The sequence below is a fragment of the Papio anubis genome, chromosome 1, assembly GCF_008728515.1.
Source record: "Papio anubis isolate 15944 chromosome 1, Panubis1.0, whole genome shotgun sequence".
Classification (NCBI taxonomy): Eukaryota; Metazoa; Chordata; class Mammalia; order Primates; family Cercopithecidae; genus Papio; species Papio anubis.
The window spans coordinates 59134380-59158813 of record NC_044976.1 but is presented as its reverse complement, the minus strand read 5'-3'; the positions used below and the strand labels follow the sequence as shown (position 1 = coordinate 59158813).

Here is a 24434-nt window from a genome sequence, read left to right as displayed (position 1 = left end):
TCATATTATCATTAATCCTACATTGTAGATGAGGTTACATAATTTGCTCAGTGTCACACAGTGCTGGAGTCTCTCCTGTACCTTATATAATCTCTGTCTGTCTCTTTATCTTTCTGTCTCTGTCTCTCTCATATCCCTCTGTGCCTAGAGCAGTGTCTTCCTCATAGGAGATGCTCAATAAATATTTTCTTATATCCCAAAGACTCCCTAGGTAGACATGTCAGACCTATTTAAAATCTGCTGGCGACTCTGATCATTTGGAAGAGCATGTTTTGAAAAGATGAGCTTTTTGATGGCTGTATTCGGGGAGATAACAGACAAGGAAACATACAAGGAGACTGCTAATTGCATTTACTGGACCACACGCCTTCCTTTATTCTCAGAGGAATACATGTTTCCAAGAAATAAGGGGTTTGTCTGAGGTCCAAGGGCACTTAGACAATGGAGAAAACAGGTCTTTCAAGCTGTGGTTAACGTCTGTGTCTGAAGACCTCACCCACTATTGCTTTATTTATATCTGAACAACTAGCACTTCAGGATCCTTGTGTTTGGATTTTAGGTATACAAAATTGTTTTTTTTCCTTAGTTCTGGTAAATGACTCCTTTTCAGCATTTTCAGTTGTCTTCATGTAAGCTGAATGTGGGGTTCTGGATTTGGAGACTGAACACCAGGCTTTGTATGTTGCTTCTAATCCCTAGAAGCACATGACCTTGGGCAAGTAACTAATTGAGCTGTTTTTTAGACCCTTAACAGGGGATTTACATTACCTGCCTCCTAGAGTGGTGGTGAGGTCCAGCGAAATGGCCAGGGTGAAACCATGTACTACATGTTTATTTAAAAAATCTGGCAGGTTTTAGCACTCCTTGAAAGCACTCTTTTCCAAGTCTCAGAGAGTTTAGGGCCTTTTGCTCATCTTCAGTTGGGAAGGGCCTTCGCATGTCATATTCTATCTTACCTATGGACGAATGGAGCTACTCGGCTTCAGAAATTACCACTGAAATAAGACTTTAACCACTATAATTGTTGCAAATTGCTTTGTCTCTCCAGAATAGTTGTTTCTTTTGGGGTAAATTTCTCTTGCACTCTTACCACATATCTGGCTGTTGACTAGAGGAATTGACCACTGACTTAGGCCATTCATAGACTTCCAGTCCTCTAAGCAGTTATCAGTCCAGGAATGTGCACAAGATCCAACTGGGCCAATGTCTTCCTCTGGAAGTTAAATGAATACTGACCCCCGGGAGAGAGAGGCTTTCTTTCCTACTGATGTGGGGACAGAAGTAGAGGAAACAGGCACAGAGTTCTGATAACAAAATGAGTTCCTGAACTATTGTGCCTGAGACCAACTTAGCACCTGCTCTTTACAGACTCGTGCAACAATAGAGTCCTCTTTTTACTTACGCCAGTTTGGTTGGCGTTTTCTACTTGCAGTCATCATAAATATCCTAGTGATCTACTGTTGCATGACACATTACCTCCAAATTTAATAGCATAAGGCCATCACTGTGGATTCTGCCGTGAATTCTGTGGGTCAGTAATTCAGACAGAGTACCATAGGACTGGTAACTCCAAGGTCCACAATGTCTGATGCCTCAGCTAATGAGACTTGAGCAGCTGCCATAGCTCAGATAGCTCAAATGCTAGGACTAGAACAATGGGGCTGAAGATGTCTCCTTCACAAACTTCTCTGACATCTGGGCTGGGATAACTCACAGGCTGGGCTCACCCGGGACTGCTGCTTGGAGCAACAGTGTGTTGCTTCTCTACATGTAGCGGGAGTTTTTCACAACCTGGTGGCTAGGTTTAAGAGCAGCCATTCCAAGGAGAAGTATTAGGAGAACAAAGGTTCCAAGACAGCCAGGTGAAGCTAAATGACCATTTATGGTCTAGGCTCTGAGGTCACAGAGCATCACTTCTAATGTACTCTATTAGTAAAGCCATCAAGGAGAGGGGACATGGACCCCACCACTTGATAGATGAAATCTTGAGAAACTTGTGGTCATTAAAAAAATGACAAGTGCAACAATCTTAATACATGTCTTCCCTTTTTTGTATCCAGGCTCAGCACTCCATCCCCTCCTCTCTGCCAATGCTTACTCTGATGTCTTTAAAACTCATCTCCTCCAGAAAACTCTCCCTGACTTTCCTTATTTTACTCAGAGGTCCATTTTAATCATTTAATAAAAGGCAAAAGATGTATTTAAACTGGAGAGAAACCAGAATATCCTTACTAATCCTCATCTCCTTGATGCTAGTGATAAGCATTTCTAGTATAATCTTAGGTACATCTATGCGTTACAGAGCCACAGACATTGAAAGATAAAAGTAATGTGAGAAATGATATAGTTGATATCCTTAATTTTGCAGATTCAGTTCAAAAGACCTCTGTTAAACTCAACTCTATGCCAACCATTATGCAAGTTCAGAGGATGCAAAGCTGGACTACGTGCACAGAATAGCCAATAAGTATAGACCAGGTGCAGAGGCTCATGCCTGTAATCCCAGCACTTTTGGAAGGCCAAAGCAGGAAGATTGCTTGAAGACAGGAGTCCAAGACCAGCCTGGGCAACAAAGCGAGACCCCATCCAGAAAAAAAAAAAATTAGCTGGGCATGGTGGTATGCATCTGTAGTCCTAGCTACTTGGAAGGCTGAGGTGGGAGGATCGCTTGAGCCCAGGAGGTTGAGGCTACACTGAGTTATGACTGTGCCACTGCACTCTAGCCTGGGTGACAGAGTAAGACCCTATCTCAAAAAACAAATATAACCCAGGGAAGCATATCCTAAAGTATCTTTTGAAAACTCTCAAAAAAATTATAATGCAGGGAAGCATACCCTAAAGTATCTTTTGAAACTTGGGTTCCACAGAATGTTAATTTTATGAAGAAAAAAGTTACTGTTATCAATATATTTGTGAAATGCTAGATTCCGTAAAATTAAGCGGTTAAACATGCTCTTTATTGTAAGACTTTTTAGGGCCTTTACTGTGTATGTATTAGCCTGAACAAATGTTTGTCAAATGAAGATTCTTGGATGAAAGTGTATTGTACATCCCTCTAAGATAGTGAGGTGAAGATGGGACAAAGTGTGCTACGTTTCTCAAACTTCTCTGTACACATAGCTCTTTTTCTTGAAATACATGCCTTAAGTATTGTACTTTGGACACATTTGGGGAGTGAGAACAGTGCAAGCATTCCTTTTTAATTCCTTCCTTTCCTTTTCATATTGGCCTTGTCCAACTGGACTCCTTGGACTTCTGCCTCAGTATCTTTTGCACTTCTGTTTCTTCATGAAATGCAGATACAGCCCCAAACCCCAGTGTGCCGGTTGGGAAACTCAGACAATCTAGCTTCACTGTTACTAGAACCCTGTTCTGGGTGCTGTGTCCTGTGTCAGACACATCAGGAGAGACATTCGACTTCAAATGGACTGAAGTTCCAAGGCATGATGTTAATGTTCACCAGAATTTGAGAATTACCCATCTGTTCCATTGAACCTTAAATGCTGTCTGTCGGAAGCTTTCCTGAATTAGCTACCTTCTTCTTGGCAATTGAATTACCCTTGGCAAGGAATTACCCTGGTTCAGGTCCTGAATTATAGTAGCCTCAATACTTTACATTTGGGTTGAGTCACATGCAATTACTGTTTTGGGGAATTAAAAACAGTTAAGTATTGGCATTTGCATAGTTTTACCTAATATCACTTCATCTTTACAATGTTTCTGTGAGTTAAGCCTGAGCTGGACCAGACCAAGGCACATGGGTATTGTGGCAGTCCAGTAATTTGTACCTTTTCAAATTGATCCTTTAAAATCTCTAGTACTTATAGAGAGCCTGAATGTAGTGTGGCAAAGTGGATAAAGTGGATCCCTGTTGGCCATGACAGCAACTCTTCTATTTTACAGGACAATTAAGCTCTGGCCCAGGAATTCATAAAGCACTCTGCCAAACAAAAACCCTACTGTTAACCAGACACACCTGTCCTTAGAAGGTGGTTTGGCAGCTATTACTATTTATTGTTACCTAATACTGTTCTTCTCCCTCAGCAATTGAATAAAATATTTCTTCCAGCCAGATATTTCTTCTCTGTGTAAGACATTCTGAGAAATAGTTTTTTCTTCTCTTATCTCATTTTATTTTCAATGATATTTTGAGGCATCATAAATAACTGCCTGGAAGACATGATAGATTTCACCTGGCTCTGGATATTTTATCCCCATTTTGCAGATGAGGAATTCAGAGTTCAGACAGGTTAATGGGCTTCTTAAAGGCCACACTGCCAATATGTGCTGGAGCTGGGATTTGAACTCAGGTCTGAAGGACTCCCAATCTGGTTGTCTTAAGCATGACAGGGTCTAGCTTTGTCTGCCCTCAGGCATGGTTTCCCTTGTTACATTAACTAAAAACATCGTGCTTAAGAGCTTGTTACTCTGTTACTTACTAATTGTACGTTTTGGGTAAGTTACTTAACCTGTCTGGTTCAGTTTCCTCATCTGTAAAGTAGAAATAATAAAGATTCATCTTTAAAAATGTTATTGTGAAGACTCAATGGCTTAAAAGTAATAGTTAATGCTATTATTGTTATTCCCCATCTCCTCCCACTTATTTCTATTTTCCCTCTGTTTCCAGTGGCTTGTGTTGCTGAAGACCCAGTCAGTATATCTTGGGCTATAATTTACCTAATCTGGAGGCAGCCTATTTGAGAGGCCAGAGAAGCTGCATCCTTATTCCCCTCTCCACTTGGAACTGATTCCCAGGAATTCTAAATGGCCAACATTAGGAGTTTAGATGATAGAAATTAAATAGCCATCAATAATACCCTAATGTTCGACATTTAAGTTGTGCCAAATGTTTGTAATTATACATACAAAGAGCAGGGACAATTAGTGGAAAATGAACTAGAAAATTAAAAGATTGAGAAACTGAAAATATAAACAATGACCTGACCATATGTGACAATAGAACTCTGACCTACAAACTCTACAGCAAGCCATCTGGGAAGTCAAGCTACTAACTCTGGAGCAATCCACCCAGGACTTTGTCAGTGACCGCCAACTTACATGTTTTTTCCCTCCACTGCTAACTCAGGACCAACTAGAGAGAGTCAAATATACTCCCCAACCCAATGACATAAGATGCTCTTCCACTAGTTATCCTGCCTCCAGCTTCCCAGTGCCAACAACCTCCTATCAAAGCACACTTGAAGCTTTGTCTCCTTTTTTTCACTATAAAGATTTCCCACTTCCCTACCTGACTTGAGCCTCTACCAAATTCAAGTGATGATGACTGACTCCCTTGCTATCACAAGCTCTGAATAAGTAGCCTCTGCTTGTTCTAATTTGGGTGGTCTTTATTTCTAGAGATTTTCTGGGGCTTCCACTGACATATGGGCTATACTGCCCAGCACCGTGGATCCCAGCCTTCAGCCAGGTGCAGCAGCCACAGAAAGCCCTTGTGCCTTACTGTTCAGTTTGTCGAGTCAACACTTATGCGGGAAGTTAGCACTGAGTCTGAACTCCATGCTCTTGTGTTGGTTTCCCTGGCTATCTATTCTCAATTTAGCACCTGGCTTTTATTTTATTTTATTTTATTTTATTTTATTTTATTTTATTTTATTTTATTTTTGAGACAGGTTCTCATTCTTGTTGCCCAGACTGGAGTGCAGCGGCGCAATCTTGGCTCACTGCAACCTCCGCCTCCCAGGTTCAAGCGATTCTCCTGCCTCAGTCTCCTGAGTAGCTGGGATTACAGGTGCCCACCACCACGCCCAGCTGATTGTTGTATTTTTGGTAGAGACAGGGTTTTGCCATGTTGGCCAGGCTGAGCTTGAACTCCTGATTTCAGACAATCCACCTGCCTCGATCTCCCAAAGTGTTGGGATTACAGGCGTGGACCACCATGCCCGGCCGCACATGGGTTTTATTATTGGTTCCCATTTGTTTGGAATTCTTGGTAGAATAAGGTCATTCCTTTTCATCCCTTTCTTCTCTTTTTTTTGTGTGTTTTTACATAGGACTTGTAGGTCTGTTGTTTGAGCCAGCCTTGCAGATGAGTGAGTTTGTGGTTCTCACTGGACTAGCATCTATACAGACAAACTTTGCTTGGGTCACCAATAAAACTGGATAAGTTTCTTCTGTCTAGATTGTTTTGTCTTGAGAGCTTGGCTTTGATTCAGAGAGAGTCTTTTCTCTGGTTTTATGACTGCCAGGGGTGCTGCCTGCTTTTGGAGGCAGCCAACTGTCAGGTAGGGGTCCTGTGACACGAAGTGCAAAAGCATCACTTTTGACTGACTGTTGCCAGCTCTCGTGGGTTGTTTAAATAGAAATCCTCCCCAACTCCTGGGAAAAACTCCTGTGTCTTATGTATATTCTCATAACAATATGATTTTTTTTCTCGTGCTTATCTCTTTAAATAGTAGAATTTTGCCACAGATGATTTGGGCATTCAGTGGCCACTCTGGGGAATGTTTGAACCTGAACAAAATTGTTCATTTGAGAGATGCTTTAGAAAATAAAAGGAATTAAGATTTCTCAGGCCCAATTGGTATCATTTCAAAAATTTAATTAGTATTCAGAGGCCTCAAAACAAAATTCTGAGAAAATGTTGCTTAACTAAGAGTTTTTTTATTTTTATTTTTGGCCAAAGCAAGTGAACAATTTGACACACTTAGGTAACAATATACTGTATTTATTTTCCCCAGTAAATCATCTTCCTCCTTGTCCTCCAGTTACCTCCCTATGTCCAGCTCTACTTTTTTTCTCTATTTTTCAAATCTCTCCTCTTCTGCATATCCATGGACACATCTTACCTATTCACCTTGTCCAGATGCCCTACCTTTTCCTAAAGACTTGTTTAAAGGCCTCAAAATGTCAATTGCCTCTAAACATCTATCATCTTGCCCATGAGCCAGATAAAAGCTATAGTAGAATTAAAACCTTGGAGCCAAGCTGAATTAAGAACTATAATTATGAAGTTCCCTAAATCCAGGCATGACCAGCAGCTATTCACAGAAGAATTTAGAATTGTTTTGAGTGCATATACCCTGTACACATTCAATAGAGTTAACTGATTTATATCCACTTATACTCATGTTGGTTGGAACCTTAGATACTAAATTCTTGGTGGCAAAAGAAATGAGACTGACCCAAAAAGGGGTCTATAGGATCCCCCTTTCCATAATAAATCTGAGAGTCAAAAAAATAGGGCTGGAAAGTAGGACAAAGTTTCCCAAATGCCATACCTGAAACATTTGCAATAAAAACTAATTGGACTGCAATTAAATCATGCAAACAGAGAAAAGATGAAACTATAGAAAATTTTAGGATAGGTTAGAAAATACCATCTAACAACATCTGGTAGTTAAAGAAGATGTTGACGTAACAGCAGCCCTTTCATTGGGGACCTAATAAGAAAACAGAAATTAGAATGGAAAGTAAGCCTTTTATCTGAACTACACCACCAGGTAGAACGTCTTGAAAGGGCTCTAGAACAAAATGAGACAGGAACCAAATAAACTTACACCACTGCAGACCAAACAGCTGGGTGGCTAACTTCCTAACAAACTATTAACAAAGATACCTGTAGAAATTGTAAGCAGAAGGAAAAATGGAAAAAAAGATGGTTTCATCTTGGAAAAGAAAAGCCAAGATAAAGAAAAATTTCTCAATTCAGATCAACAAGAGCTCTCCAAGGAAGAAAACAGTGCCCAACGTTCTGCCTTAGTCTTAAACATACAAGATGAATTAACTATAAATATAAATATTCAAACCTCACCAGTTCCTGGTAGATATATGTACTACTCTTTCTACATTAAACTCTGCCACCTTTACTCACCTTCTTCCTTGGAGTAAACATACCACACAGGTGGTAGGTATTTCAAATAATGCATGGATTCCCTATCTCCTAGGCTTTAACTATAACCTTGACCCTGATTGTAAAGCATTTCTTTCTGCTCTGTGATACCACTGTTGTAAATATAAGAAGAGACTTACTTTGCAAATGGAATTGTAATATTAAAAGAACACCAGAGGAACAGCTTCTTTAGGACTTTGAGGACTGCTCTGTTCATAATCAAGTTTTGCCTGCTCTGAGTATACCGTTGCTTCTTTCATTATTATTGATGTATATACCCCATGCGGAGATCTTGAAACTCTGTGAATGAAGAATGCTACTGACACAGGGAAAATAATTGGACAGACCTATTAAAGTTCTCCCAAACTGTTACCCAAACTTCCCTAACATCCCTTGAAGCAGGAGAGAGAAAAAAAGGGACACAATCCTATAGTTGAAGGCTTTTTAGCCAAAGGCCTTCTCATACCCCAAAATAGGCCTAGTAATGATCCTATTCTTCCAGTAAAACAAAACAAAGCAAAACAAACAAATAAAAAAACAAAAACAAACAACCAAATGGATAAAGATGTTGATTAGTTCAAGATCTCAGAGCCATCAACAGAATTGTAATTCCTCCATTTCTGGTAATATCTAACCTAAATATCATCCTTAGGCCCCTTGCTTCACTATAGTAGACGTTTGTTCTGCCTTTTTTAGTCTGTCTTTAGTCGAAGACCAAAAAAATATTTTTGCCCTCCCCTGGGAAGGATGACAAAGTATTTGAGTAGTGATGCCCCAGTTATTCACTGAAATCACCTTCTATTTTTCCCAGGTCCCCAATTAAGACTTAAAAGATCTAAATTTTCCTTATGATTCTGATACAATATGCAGCTGATCTACTTTGCTCAGAGAACAAGAAAGCCTGTAAAAAGGATACCATTTACTTCCTCATATTTTAAATTGAAAAGGACATACAGTCCTAGAAGATAAAATTACAATTTTTGCCAAAACATCGTCCATTATTTAGGACCAGACCCACCTATGGAGGAAAAAACACAATCTCCTGATAGACTAAAGACCATCAAACTTATTCTAGACCCCTTGCTGAATGATATTTGAGAGAATTTCTAAGTTTAACTGGATATTGCAGAAGAGCGCCAAATTTTTTTCTTAGATTTTCATACTTAATTATGAATTAAGTCCTCAGAAAGAGGCCTGCTCCTCTGGGAATGCAAATATGAAAAGGCCTTCTAAAATTTGAAGACAGTTCTTCAACAGCCTCCTTTCTTAGGCGTCCCTAACTACAAAAATCCCTCTGGTCTACTTGTGCATGAACAATCTGGACAAGCGCTGAGATTTTAATTCAACTGTATAGGAGTCACCACAAACTCACCATTTACTGTAGCCTCACCCTTGGTCCCATTACAAGAGCTTAAGCCCTTGTATATCTTAGGGCAATAGCTGCTGCAACCAAACTCATTCATGCCTCTGATGAACTAGTTTGAAGCTCCTTGCTTGACACCACAGTTTCTCACCCAGCACAGAATTACTACTGATTGAGAACACACTATGTTTCCCAGCCATCTGATTAACTACTTAAGAGATTCTGTCACTTTCTCCCTCTCCTATTACTATTTACCACCAAAACACTCTGAGTCCTGCCATTCTCCTGTCCCTAAAGGAAGCAAGGGAAATCTTATCATTCTCTAACCTCAGTTAGGGAGCTGTCTTTATTTTACTGAGGTGTAGAAGAGACTCTCAGCAAGAACTTGGTCCAAATATTATTTGTTAATGGATCACACTTAAATCAGAGGGTAGCAGTTATCAAGCAGGATATACTATCACTAATTTAAGCTCTTCTTTAGAACATAGTTCTGTACTTCAGGTCAAATAAACCTGGATGGCAGAACTTATTGTATTTACTAGAGCATGTAAACTGGCCAAAGACCAAAATGTAAATATATGTATGATAACATGTATGCTGTTGGAGTAATACTTGACTTTAAGATGCTTTGAAACAGAAGGTTTCTCATGTCCTCTGACATCCTCATTAAAAGTAGACAAGTTAAGGAACGTTTAGATACTACTACTTCCTAGTGAGTTAGCCATTATTTAGGTTGAGGCCCATAGAAGAAGAGCTGGATTTCATCCAGCTTCCACTCTCCATGGAGTTTATGTTTTAGTTATTATATGTCTATTTTCAGTATGTGTTGATGTTGAAGTATTTCCTTGCCAAAAAGCTACAGAACTTATAGTTGCTACAAAGCTGCTTGATTTTTTGTTTCCAACCTGGAGTATTCCAATTTGTATATATTAAGTTACTGAGACACACACTTTACAGGAACCGTTATAAAAGAATGCTGGAAGGAATTATCAAAGCTGAAGACTACACTGCTTTTTTCCATCCACATCTTTTGGAAAGGCACCCTTAAATTAAAAGTAATATAATTATAAAACCTTTTAATAATCCTTTTTCTCTCTTGACCAAAGGTATTTCTACTAGCCACTATGGCTGTATGATCCACTCTTGGAAACAATCAGTTGTTCCCTTATTAACTGGTGCCCAGTCATGAATAATAGATTTCATCTTTAATCTAGATTCTGCCCTGTCGCATGAAGACATGGCAAAATACTACAAGGGACTCGTGTACTATGCCCATTTCTACTGCCAATATTTTAAGGCCGTTCTCTCACACATCTACCTAAGCAAAGTTTTCATGACTTGCAATGAGGAGATTTCATCTACTGTAAGAGACATAATAGAAAAACTGCACTCAAACCTCATTGGAAGGCACTTTAACAACAAATGCAGGAGTGGAACTCCTGGAAATTAATCCTTGGGTTTCTGTTTTACAATGAAAAAAGCAATACAGAATTCCATACAATTGGAAGGCTATTATATGTTAATATGGAACCTCAAACAGGAGTTTCAGAGATTCCCTAGAAGCAGGTGATCTTTGGAAGTAGTCGTCTGACCTGAGACCATGAGAACAATCTTATGACCTCAGATAATGGACAGCTTCCCTTTTAGACCAAGACCCCTGTGTAATTCCTGTTTTGTTTTTCATCTGCTTGCTTGTAAACACTTACCTTCTCACGTTCTATAGAGCCCTGATTGTTGTCCACCCATAATGGCTTCTTTTTTTATTTTAATTCCTCTTTATGATAATGATTAGGTTGGAACATTCTCATTCAAACTCATTCTTTGATTATTCCAAACCATAGCCCTGCCTTCAAGTTTACCAACTTTTGGATATGCCATTAATCAATGGACCCCCATGATATCTTAGGGCAATTTCAGTCTCACCAAATAAGGCCATAAGGAACTACTGATTGCATTTCCATTTGTACCTACAAGGACAAATGTACTAAAGTGAACCAACCTATAACTTTGCCAGTGTCCTTCTTTCCCCCAGAAAAGGAATACATTGTTACAATCTATTGATCGGAACTTAGGTAATATAAAATTGAATTCAGCAACTTTCTTAAGATGATTGGCGAAATTCTTGCCACTTGGAAGAGACTGATAAAGATAAAAATGTGTGACCAAGCTAAAGTAAAGCATTGATTCTGACCTCATGTCATAAACAACTAACTTTTTTCCTAAGTGTTCATGTGCCAGTATCATATACTTCCAGGACTTTCTTGTCATCTTTTCCTCAGACTAATATCTTCTGCACTTTAGAAATAATATTCTGAGGCTTGTCAGTACATAGAGATTCTAATTCTGTAAATCACCAGGGCTGGAAATTCTAACTCAGTTGATAGCTCCATCATAAATTCTTCATTTGGGGGAATTACTTACTCATTGTTTGTGTGAGCAATGAAAGGAATATTCCCAGTGGTGAGACTCAAACAAATGGAAAATATTGAAAGAAACTTAGAACTAACTCAGCAGAAGTTATTAATTAATGTGCCCTTTCTGCTTTATATAGAGTACAGATCACTCTCAACTTGTTGGCGGGAGTGTTGATGGACAACGTCATGACTCTAAATTTCTTGTTGGCTAGTCAGGGTGGTGTTTGTATCATTGTTAATACTTCTTGTTTACTTAGATCCATGAAGCGGGCATAGTCAAGTAGGCTACACTACACCTTAAAGAAAAAGTGACTTGATGCTCTAAGATTGATCCTCATCGTCTCTGGGATTCATTCCATTTACCTGAGTTAGGCAATTGGGGTTCCTGGGTTTAGTGGGACTATTACTTATCTTTGTTTTGGTCATAGTGGTTGTAATGCTAGTTTATTATATTCTATCCAGAGTCTTAAATGCTTTTGTGCAGCAGCTCTCTCATCAAATGATTGTCATGATGATACAGCAGTAAAAAGATCAAGAAGATCTTGTGATACAGTTGACTATGGAGACAAGCAGACAACCTCCCATCAGTGAAGCTCTGCATTTCTGGTCTTCCTTGCATTGACCAGCCTCTTGCAAGTGAGAGAATGACTGAAAGCGGGGACTGAGGGACATTGTCTGGACAGTGACCAGATCGTATATGGCAATAGAACACTGACCCCCAACCTCTCAGGCTATTGATCCAGGAAAGCAAATCACAACCTTTGCAACAATTAACCCCAAACAGTCAGAACTTCGTCAATGACTGCCAGCTTTCCTATTTGTGGCTTTCACTTCTAATTCAGGACCAACCAGAGAAAACCAATATACTCCCTGTGTTAGTCTGTTTTCATACTGCTGATAAAGACATACCTAAGACTGGGTAATTTATATTAAAAAAATAAAAGAGGTTTAATGGACTCACAGTTCCACATGGCTGGGGAGGCCTCACAATCATGGTGGAAGGAGAAAGGGGAAAGGCACATCTTACATGGCAGCAGGCAAGAGAGAACTTCTGTAGGGGAACTCTTCTTTATAAAACCATCAGATCTCATGAGACTTATTCACTATCATGAGAACAGCACAGGAAAGACCTGGCCCCATGATTCAATTACCTCCCACTGGGTCCCTCCCACAACACATGGGAATTATGGGAGCTACAATTCAAGATGAGATTTGGGTGGGGACACAGCCAAATCATATCACTCCCTAAAAATAAAAAAAAAAAAGAATCACACAATATGTCCCATTTTTATAGCCTGTTTCCAGCTTTCCCATGCCAACAACTTCCAATTAGAGCATACCTGAAGACTCCCCCTTTTCTGTCTGTCTCTCTCTCTTTTTTACAAATTAACTATAAAGCTTTCTTTGACTCTTCTGCCTGGGTTTGAGCCTCTGTCAAATGGAAGTGATGGTGGCTGATTCCTTTGCTATAGTAAGCTTTGAATAAATAGCCTCTATTTTTCTCATTTTGGTGGTCTGTGTTTCTACAAGAAAAAAGTAAAATCCTCTTGAAATTGTATACAATGATTAAAAAGACTTAAAACTCAGAAAACCTCTACAACTATTCCATAGAAAAACTGAGGTATTATTAATATTCAATGAATGATTTTGCTTCATGGTGATATGTTAACAGTAAGGTCAGATAATTTCTTTTTAGCAGGGCTTTGTGAAAGAAGGGCCCTGGGGATCTGAAGGCAGAGATGTTTCTCTCTGAAATGTATGAAAAATAATCAAAGAAAGTCTGGAAAGAGAGGGGAGTGGGTTGCAGTGTATATATCATATACACTGCTCTGAACCCCACAGCACTAGCTACAGACTGAATAATTTCTTGACATTTGTACACAAAGCAAGCTGTACTGAGCTCATCCACAGGTGGTGTGCAATTCAGATTTGTTTCATCCAGTAATCTCTGAGATAAACTGTTGTGTTGAGTAAATAAGTGGTTATATCTTTGCCTGAGACACCAATGTCAAAATTTCACTTCTTGTATCTTGTTTATTTCTACGTTTTCAGGTAAAAAATTTATTATAGTGATAAAAAGAAGATGTTGTACGATAAAGGATGTCATCTTTCAAGAGTCATTATGACAAATTATTAACACTACAGTCACTGTGTGAGGTAAGTTTGCAACTCCTCTAAGGTTGCATAGCTTGTAAGTGGCAGAGCCTGGATTTGAACGATGTTTAGTCTGAGCTGTTAACCATGCCGCATAACATCGCCTCTACTGCCCAGTAGGGGGCACTCATTAGCTTGCCCTTCATTTGCCAAGTACCCTTGTGACCTTAGGCAAATTATTAAATTTTCTTAATTTTATGTTTTGAAAGCTGTAAATGTGTAGATTGGACTTGAGTAGCTTAGGTCAGGGGTCAGCAAACTTTTCTATAAAAAACCCGGTAGTAAATATTTTAGGCTTTGCAGACTATGTGATCTCTGTAACAACCAAAGCAGTCATAGAAAATAGTAAACAAATGAGCATGTCTGTATTCAATAAAACTTTGCTGACCAGGTGCAGTGGCTCACGCCTGTAATCCTAGCACTTTAGGAGGCTGAGGTGGGTGGATCGCAGGGTCAGGAGTTCGAGACCAGCCTGGTCAATATGGTGAAACCTCTTCTCTACTAAAAATACAAAAATTAATTGGGCGTGGTGGCGGGCGCCTGTAGTCCCAGCTACTCTGGAGGTTGAGGCAGGAGAATCACTTGAACCTGGGAGGCGGAGGTTGCAGCAGTGAACTGAGATCACGCCACTATACTCCAGCTTGGGTGACAGAATAAGACTCCATCTCAAAAACAAAACAAAAAACAAAAAAACTTTGCTTATAAAAACAGGTAGTGGGTGCATTTAGCTTGCTGGTTGTATTTGCCGACCCTTCGTTGACTTCTCTGTAAGTAAGCCTCTCTCTTCTTTGATAAGCAGGGAACAATGGAAGGAAATTAACATTGACTGAGCATGTGCTATGAACTAAGCATTGTACTCAAGACTTTTATAGTTATTTCATTTAATCCTCACAACTTAATCTCTATGCTATAGAAAAGAAAGTGGAGTTTCAGGAAGCCGAAATAGATTGTCCACAATCACACAGCTGGTGGGAAGTACAACCTTCTGACTCCAAAGTCTCTTTCTTCTCATCATAGCAGCTTCTCTTCTTTGCCATCCATATATATGCCTTTCCAAGCATCTCTGGCCACCCTTGCTTCTGACTTTCTATTAAGAATGTTGAGAAAGAAATAACGATAAGAGCAGTTAAACTTTATGGATGGATATTATTCAGTGCTCATGATACATATATATATATATATGGTTATATCTCCATGAGAATCTCATAAAGCATATTTTCCCCATTTCATATATAGGGAACGTCAAGGTCACAAAATGGAAATTGGCAACTCTAGGAAAAGAACTCCCATTTCCTAACTCCTGATCCCTAACTAGGACTTTATTTCTAGTCAACATTGTTTAATTAACACAGGAGAATATTTTCCTTTCTCTGAACCTCTCGAAGTACAGCTGCCAAGTCAATTCCGACCAACAGAAGTAGCTGCGACTGGATTAATGGTTTTGGGGGGAATATCAAATTCAATGCAACAAAATTCTGTTAAAGCAATATGGATTGGTGTCCAGGAAATATCAGAAACTCTTGTGCTTTGTCAACAACTTGGCTATTAGGCGGACAGCCACCTGGATTTCTCTTTAAGGAGTTCCCCACATGAAAAATGGCTCCTCAGAACATCTGACTCTTAGATTGACCAAAATTCTGGTCAGGAAGAAACCTCTGTCTTTGCTGACAATTTCCAAAATATAAACACAGAGGCTTGAGGCTAGGAAATCTTTTCATTTTTTAAAGCTGTGTATTGAAAGAGAGAACCTGGGACTCTTCCCTGGTGACGCTACTGGAAACTTTTCAGTGCTTTTTTTTTGCAGCCCCATTAGAGCCAGTTTTCAGCTTGGATTTCAGGAGAGCTTCTGAGGAAGAATAAGCATGCCTATCTCCTAGTCTTCCCATTTGTGTCCTGGGCCTCTTATGGCTTTGGTCTGTAAGCAGCAGAGACTGGCTCAGGCTGATAAAGAAGAGAAGAAATTTATTAGATGGTATCGGGCAGCTCATGGAACAGTTGGAAAGCTGCAGAGCAGGTGTGAGGTGAGGGCTAGAGTGGAATGATCTGATGAGCAAAGTGCTCCCTGATCCTCCAGTATTGCTTGACTGTGTCAGGGTCTGACATTGCAACCTCAGACATTGAGGTGGGAGAAAGGGAGGACAGGAGAGGAGAGGGGAGGAGACGGAAGGGAAGGGTAAGAGAGGGGAAGGGAGAAGAGAGCAGAAAGGCACCACAAGGAGAGAGATGTCTCCTTGTGTCCCTAAGATCTTGATTCAGTCCTGTGCCTTAGATGCAAATGAAACAAGGAAAGCAAGTATCTAGCATTCCTGCCTCTTTAAGGAGAACCAATTTTATCCTACAGTGAGACTCATACTGGGCAGCAACAAAAATGACTAATGTCCATGACAGTTTTCTGCCTCAAAGCATCATCCTTCACCAACCCTTGCTCTCCAAGGAACCCTCTAGCAACATCCTCTCTGGATACTGAATGCTGAACCCTTCCTTCTTGTCTTCTAAACCTCAGAACTTTCTCTCTTACAAGTGCTTAATGGGTCATCCACTGAAGCCTGGCATCTCTGTTGCAGAAGCACCTGAATGTTCATCTAGGGCAATGTTTTGAATATGCTCTGGGGAGCCACAGGGCTTCCTCAGACACCCCATGGGAGTGAAGGCCCTTTCCTCCCTCCTCCCACCACACACAGCCTGCTGTGATTTGGAGCAGGTAAGTTTTGAACTGTTTTGCATATTGGGTTTTTGTTTTTTTGAAGACAGATTCCAAGGCTAAAAAAGTCTTATAGGTGTAGCCCATGCCCCTCTGTCATGTCTTGCTCATCTTTGTAACCCTGCACCTACCACAGGACCTGATGCTACAGAGGTGCTTTATAAGTATTTATGAATGGAAACAAATGCATATTTTATTCATTCATCCATTCATCTACTCATTAGAGAATCACTTGTTCAACTCCTATTAGGTCGCAAGGACCATTTACCCATCACTTTCACTGACTGGCAGTCTTGGGTTAGCCAGTGTATATGACTAGAAACGTCCTATTCCTCTCCCACTGCACTGTCTCTGTGCAACCCATGCTGAATCTCAGGCTGTGTCAGCCTGAGTGTTAAAAGTTAGGTCTTATTAATAGTAACAGGCATTATTATTATTCTTGGCTTTACTCCCAATCTGATATTGCACAGTTTCTCTAGTTTGGTGACCTCATTTCTCTTTGAGGCACGGTCTATTGTAAACTTTGTCTCTTACTAACACACAAGATAGAAGTGGTGGGAAGAGAGCCTTTTGCTGCAAAGATTATGGAGCTTTAATAGAATATATATCTGAAAGTGCTTTGAGGAAAGGAAACTGCTCTTCAAGGGTCAGAGGTTGTTATTAAGTAGGGCTGCCTGCCAGCCAACTGGGTACTTGTAAAAAATTTAGGATGCCAAGGAGAAGATACTTGCCAGAATAATTTATGCTGTTAATAAAAAAACACTTTGCATTCAAGTCTCAGTCAAACCTTAGTCTTTCCCATGGGGAAACCATTAGCTTGTTGGTAGTAACTTTATTTGGTACTACTATCATTGTGCCAGCTATGTGAGCTAGACCACGGCCCTTTGCTTCATTCAGCTAACATTTAATGAATACCTTTTAATGTTTCATTTGCCCATCCATCCATCCATCCATCCACCCATCCATCCATCCGTCCACTAATTCATTCAACAAATACTTACTCATTAAACAAATACTTACTAAGTCCCCATATGTGCTAAGGATCAGAAATACATGAAAAGTCAAGAATCCTTGCTGTATCTATGTATCTATGTATCTATGTATCTATCTATCTATCTATCTATCTATCTATCTATCTATCTATCTATCAATCATCTATGTATCTATCTAGTTTGTGTGTGTGTGAGATAGAAATTGCTTTCAGATAGTAGATCTGGTCATCTTCTCAAGACGTTCCATTAGAAAAATTATAATAGTGTCTGAGAAGGAGAAGACCTTTTTTTCATGCATGATATGTAAGCAGCTTTAATTGTCTGGTAGCTTTTACAATGCTCTACTGATTCCTGAGTCGTCATATGCTGTGTAAGCCTCATTAAAGGCTATATAAACCCCTTTTGAGCTTTCTCACAGCTAAGTAATTATGCCTTGATTGATGGAAAAGTAAGCACACCTTGATTGCTTATGTAATTTTGAATTAATTGCGTTCCTTCCAGATTCGTGCGTTATTGAAAAAGATGCTTATAGACTGATTCCAATTAATGTATAACTTTATGATATTCATAGAAGCTTTAAACACTTAAGATATTATAGCTCCCCAGGTTCAATTCATTCATTCATTCATTCATTCATTCGTTCGTTCGTTCGTTTGTTCAACAAATATTTATGGAAGTTTTAATATGTAGAAGGTGCTTTGGGAGTGGGTGTGGTAATGTAGTGAATGCATAACACTTGGTACCTACTTCCTAAGGTGGCAATGAAAGGTGTACAAATAACCACGAGGTGAAATGGTGATAAATCTGGTCTGGTTTTCTGTTGTCATCTTCACATGTATCAGTCCATGTGATTTTTTTAAAGAAAATAAAAAACCACTTCGAGGGAATTTCATGTAGGGAATTGGTTACATGGCTGATGGAAAAGAGAAGTCAGTGAGGGCTGGTAAGACCACAGCAGAAAGTCCCTGCTTCCTGTAGTCCAGACTAAAAGGAGAGAGTGTTTCTGAAGCCCTAGGGCAGAGGTCACCAGAGAAGGCTGGGCCATGGCAGACCTGGCAGATGGGAGCTGGAGTCATGGCAGTGATGCAATGATATGGCTCTTAAGCATAGAGACCAAATGAGGGATGCTTTGGCCTCCCCCTTCCTTTTGCCCTCTAGTCTCCTTTAGCCCCTGTGGTAAACAGAGGAGAAAGGCAATGAATGGGTCTGAAGGCAAACTGGCCCAAGACTTGCAGAGAACTCTAAGACTGATGATGGCCTCATGCACATTACACTTGAATGTAGAGAAAGTATTTATATCATACAGAAGCCACGCACAAAGCCTGCTGTTGCCTAAGGGAACCTCAGTCTGTGTGTACCTGTGTGTGTGTGTCTGGCATGCACACTGGGGGCGGGGGTGGAAATAGGATGGGGTAGACCACATGATTGGAAGAAAAGGGAGATTCCTCCCAAGCAATGGATCAAATGGAGATGCTCAGTAGTAAGCTGTTGGACATCAAGGTAAGATATTTGGAAAGAGAGAAAAAGGATTAAATCTCACTTTTTGATTGAGCTGAGGTGAGGATCCAATGATTTAGAGAGTGTAAAAATATATCCTTCCTGGGAAGTATTTAGGAGCTGTTTAATTCATTAACCGATTAATTCAACAAGCATCTATTAAAAACTATGAACTGCAGACCAGGTGCAGGGTTACGTCCTAGTGAAAACATGATGAGCAAAAACAGACTTGCATCTGGCCTTATAGATTTTACAGCCTAGTGGCTGAGAAAAATATTTATTTTCAATGTGAATAAGTACTAACTGTGATAACTGCAATAAAGGAAGAATGCGGGGAGCTAAATGGTATATTGTAGGGGATCCTGGTTTAGCCTGGGCTCAGGGAAGGCTTCCCAGAGGAAGAGGCAAATCAACTGCAATTTTTAAATATCACAGGAGTAGGACTAAAAAATAGGAAGAAGGGAAGTGGGGAAGAGTGTTTCAGGCATAGAGAGGAGCCGTGCAAAGGCCCTGGGGTGGGAGCGAACATTCCAGTGGGACAGGCTGTCGTGGGAAGGAGAATCTTTAAGTGGAGTTTTTTCAACAGTTTAAGCAACTATAGTTGAGGAGACTCACATATGAAACTTTTCAGTAACCTTCCAACCCTAAAATTATATGATTTACAGCATTTAATTGCTTGCTGATGCTGAGTTCAATCCAATGAAAGATGCTTTGAGAGAGAAAAGGACAGCATGAGTTGGGGTGCTTAGGTGAATAGAATGTAACACACCATCAAGTCGAGTAACCATAGATGACAGTATATGATTAAGTGCTACAATGATGAGCCCGTATGACTGGGAAGGTTGGAGGTCAGGGAAGAAAGTGGAGTAGGATAGGGCTTCCCGTTGTCATGTCTCCTGACCAAACAGCTGGAATTCTCCACTCTGTGGGAGGAGATCTGACTGAAGAGAAATCTTGGCAGCCAGTGGCAATCTGTATACCAGCTGTCAGCTGTGCAACTATCAGGAAGGAGCAGGGACACTGTGGGTACCATGGCTGCTTTGGGCTAGGTGCTTTATATGTATTGTCTCAGTCTTCAAACCAACTGTATGAAATAGTAATATTCCCATTTTACAGACAAGGAAACCAAGATTTGGATGACATGTGATTTAGATGACATACCCACAGTCATACAGTAAGATAGTGGCTGACCTGGGGTCAGAACCCAGTTTGGCTCTGGACTCAATGCTTCACCACAGCCCTAGGCTGTATTAAACTGTAGTTTGTGTGACTTTGTGTTTGTGTGCATTCTTCCTTTATTTCATTATCATTATCATCATTAAAAACATATGCATGTACTATAGCATGTGTTCTTAATGATGGAGGGAGAGTATAAATGAGGCAGGAAGGTAAAGTTTTAAAAAATCTGTTATACATCAAGCAATATGCCTGCCAATTACATAGAATATTTCACTTAATGTTTACCACCAACTTTGTGCTATATATTATTCTCTCTATTTTACAGATGAGGAAAATGAGTTAAGTATCAAGTGTGAGATCTTTCATCAATCAGGGGAACAGAGCTGAGATTAGATTCTAGGTATAATTGAGTCCAAATTCCATGTTCTTTCCCAGTTCATCACATGAGTCTCTGGAACCTTTTAAGTCAGTGTTTGTATCCGGCACAGTGTTGTGGGCCTTCCAGTGTCTAGTAAATATTTGTTCATTTGTTACTCATTTAATAAATACTATTTGTGCACTCATTTTATGCTGGACACTGTAGAAAGCACAGAGAATGGAAAGGAATTCTTTTAATTACTTTTTTAACTTACGAAAACAGTGTGGCATTTAATTGTTCTCATACTGTCTTTGATTTTACTCAATGAATATTAGAACTTAAAGAGACCTTAAAGACCATGTAGTCAGTGTTTCCACACTAAAAAAAAGTTCTTGTAATCAAGGTGCAAAAGTTCCCAATAAAATACTAGCTTACAGAATCTGGCAGCATATTAGACAATACTATACCATGAAGAAGATTAGTTATTTCAGGAATATAAGGATGAATCAATATAGGGACAAATATTAATAAAAGTCTGCATATTAATAGATCTAATGACAAAATCTCTATAATCATTCTCCAGAGATAATGAAACTTAACTAATGCAACATCACAAATGTCTTATGTACATACAAACTATATATATTACATGTACTTATAGGTGCAATCACATACGCACAATCATGCACTACATAGCAATGTTTTGGTCAACAACGGACTGTATATATGACAGTCCACATATAAGATAGTGCTCACGGCTGGCCGCGGTGGCTCACGCCTATAATCCCAGCATTTTGGGAGGCCGAGGCGGGCGGATCATGAGGTCAGGATATCGAGACCATTCTGGCAAACACGGTGAAACCCCGTCTCTACTAAAAATACAAAAAATTAGCCGGGCAAAGTGGTGGGCGCCTGTAGTCCCAGCTACTCGGGAGGCTGAGGCAGGAGAATGGCGTGAACCTGGGGGGCGGAGCTTGCAGTGAGCCGAGATCGCGCACTCCAGCCTGGGGCACAGAGCGAGACCCCGTTTCAAAAAAAAAAAAAAGATAGTGCTCACATAAGAACATAATACGATATTTTAGCTTTACCCTTTCTATGTTTACATGTGGGATTTTAAAAATTTTTAATTTTTTAATTTTTATTTTTGTAGAGAGAGTGTCTTGCTGGTCTTGAACTCCTAGACTAAAGTAACCCACCTGCCTCAGCCTCCAAAAGCGCTGGGATTATAGCTGTGTGCTACCATGTCCAGCCTAGGTATGTTTAGATACACAAATCCTCATCGCTGTGTCACAATTGCCTATAGTATTTCATACAGTAATATGTCACACCAGTATGTAGCTTATGAACAATAGCTATAGGTGTGTAGTAGCCTACACTAAGTTTGTGTAAGTACACTCTATGATGTTCTCACAATAATGAAATTGCCTAAGGGTGCATCTCAGAACACATCTTTGTCATTAAGTGACACCTACATGAATGTATGTGTGCGTATCTATATGTGTTTAACACATACACAACATATTTGTGAAATTGCACGAAAGAAGAGCTGAACAAATAAAAAGCATATACAAAGTTGTTGGATAGGAAGACTCAACTGAATAAAGATATAATTTTCCCTTGCATTAATTTATAAATTGAATATAATTTTAATAAAAATACACAAAAGCTTTACAAAATTTTTCTTATGGAAAAAGAAATACAAAAGAATAGTCAGAAAACACAAAAATAGAAGAGCAATAAGGTAGCACTTGTTTTAGGAAATATTAAAACATATAATAAACCTTTACTAAAATAATGAGATATTGGCTGATAAGTAAAACCAATGGAACAGAATAAAAAATCTAAATATATATGGAATTAAAACATATAGGAAAATGGGTGTATAATAAAGTTGGCAGCTCAAATCAGTGGTGTGTTGAAATTGGGGGACAGACTAGTCTGTAATAGTAATAGATGGGTAAATATTTGGAAAAAAAATTGGATTCACAGTCACACTGTACACCAAGATGAGTTCCAAATGAATCAACTATTTAAAAGTTAAAAAATTAAATCGTAAAGGTGGTAGAAGAAAATATGTGAGGATTATTTTATTGCCCAGGAATGAGAAACATCTGTTCAATATTATACAAAATGCAATAACTGGACTAGAAAAATCTGATAAATCCAACTTTATGTATTTAAAGTATTTGCATGCAAAAGTACTATAAACAGAGTCAAAAGACAAATGATCCGACGCAAAATATGTGCAACTTATCACAGATAATATCTTTAATATATAAATAGCTTCTATAAATCAATATGGAAAAGATAATCAACCCATCAGAAAAATAGGCAAAGGATATGCATAGATAGGCCAGATAAAAGGAAAATTCGAAACTAGAGATTCTTATAAAAGTGAAAGCAAAAAATTCAAACATTTGATGCTTTGTGTTGCCAAGACTGTGTGGAAACACTCATATGCTGCGGGTGGGAGGTAAATTAGTACAATTTAAACAGTATCAAACAAAATTACAAATGCATCTATTCTTTGATCCTACAATTCCAATTCTAGGAAATTACACTATCAGTACATTTTCCTGTGTGAAAAATGACACATGTAACATTATTCTTCACAGCAAAAGATTACCTAAATATTCATCAACAGAGGACTGGTTAAATGGAATTATGCAGCTGAAGTTTTTTAGGAACTGTTATAGGAAGATCTCCAAGTTACATTTTTAGTGAAAAATCAAGATGTAAAACAGTGTATATGTTATGGAAGGAAAATGGAAAAAACATAAATACTTATATTTGCTTCTATATTTATTAAAAACATCTTTGAAGGGGCACTTGAAGAATTAATAATAGCAGTGAATTTTTTTTTTTTTTTCTTTTTCCTTTCAGGAGAGCTATATCGGGTGGCTGGGGGAATTAAATGGGAGAAATATTTTTCATTTGATGCATTTTTTTCTACTTTTTGAATTTTGAGCCAATACATAAATTATTTTTAAAAACCCTATATCTAAAATATGTGAATGAGAAAACACATTTCCCATTTCTCTTTCTGAGTGAAGTTTGGGGTGTGGACCCAGAGGCTCATCCTGTTAACCCTTTCCACTTTGCAACAACCTGTATAGCACCGCTATGGAATCCTGTTACTACAATGACAGTTTGAAAACCAACTTTAAAAATTCAAAAGTTAGTGCATAGAGAGCATCTATAAAAGGCCTGGCATGTTGTAATTATCTTAGCAAATGTTAGCTATTTTTTTAAAGTTGTTATATTTTGTAAGTGGGCAAATTGAGTCACATGGACAGAAATAGTGAAATTTTAAGTTCCCCTTTTATAATCATCATATGGCGTGTATCAAGGTCTTGACACGTATCAGATTCCCAACAAACACATGGTGATTGATTATCTCATTCTATGGTATTGTCAGTGATTAGTAAAGATAATATTGTTGGTGAAGACCTACAGGCATGAAGGTAATGTCAAAATATGATAACTTGTCCTGTTGTGGGCCTGAGGGTCTTCATCTTCTGAGAGAAGAGTGTTTAGCAGACAGAATTTAATTTCAAATTACAGCCTATGGAGGCACCATGGCATGATGAAAAGCATATGGGGTCAAAGGACCTAATTTAGATTCTTGATCCATCTACAGAGCAGCTTAGCAGACCCTGGGCAGATCTTTTTACCTGTATCAATCCTCATATTGCATCCTTTGCAATATGATTATTTTCTCCTCACAAATGTATATAAAGCCCAAAAGACCTAACTGGATTTGAAAGCATTTTGAAATTTTCAAGTATCATAGACACGTGTAGAAGATAAATGACAATTTCATAATAATGTCAAGCCTGTTCACACTCTCTGCATCAGTGATGGAGCATTTGTTGCTGGTGAGGATAGTGTTAAATTTACAGAGCAACCCAAGGAGAGACTCGCTTG

The 24434-nt window shown here is 39.0% G+C and overlaps 1 long non-coding RNA gene across 3 annotated transcripts in view; it reads left to right on the top strand.

Annotated features, from left to right (window-relative positions):
• The window catches only part of LOC103885609, a 190747-nt gene that overhangs the window by 90426 nt on the left and 75887 nt on the right, over positions 1–24434 (top strand). For all 3 annotated transcript variants that reach the window (XR_648771.4, XR_004177316.1, XR_004177319.1), the window contains exon 3: positions 13679–13783. This is a non-coding gene — a long non-coding RNA (uncharacterized LOC103885609). The remainder of the gene's footprint in view (positions 1–13678; positions 13784–24434) is intronic.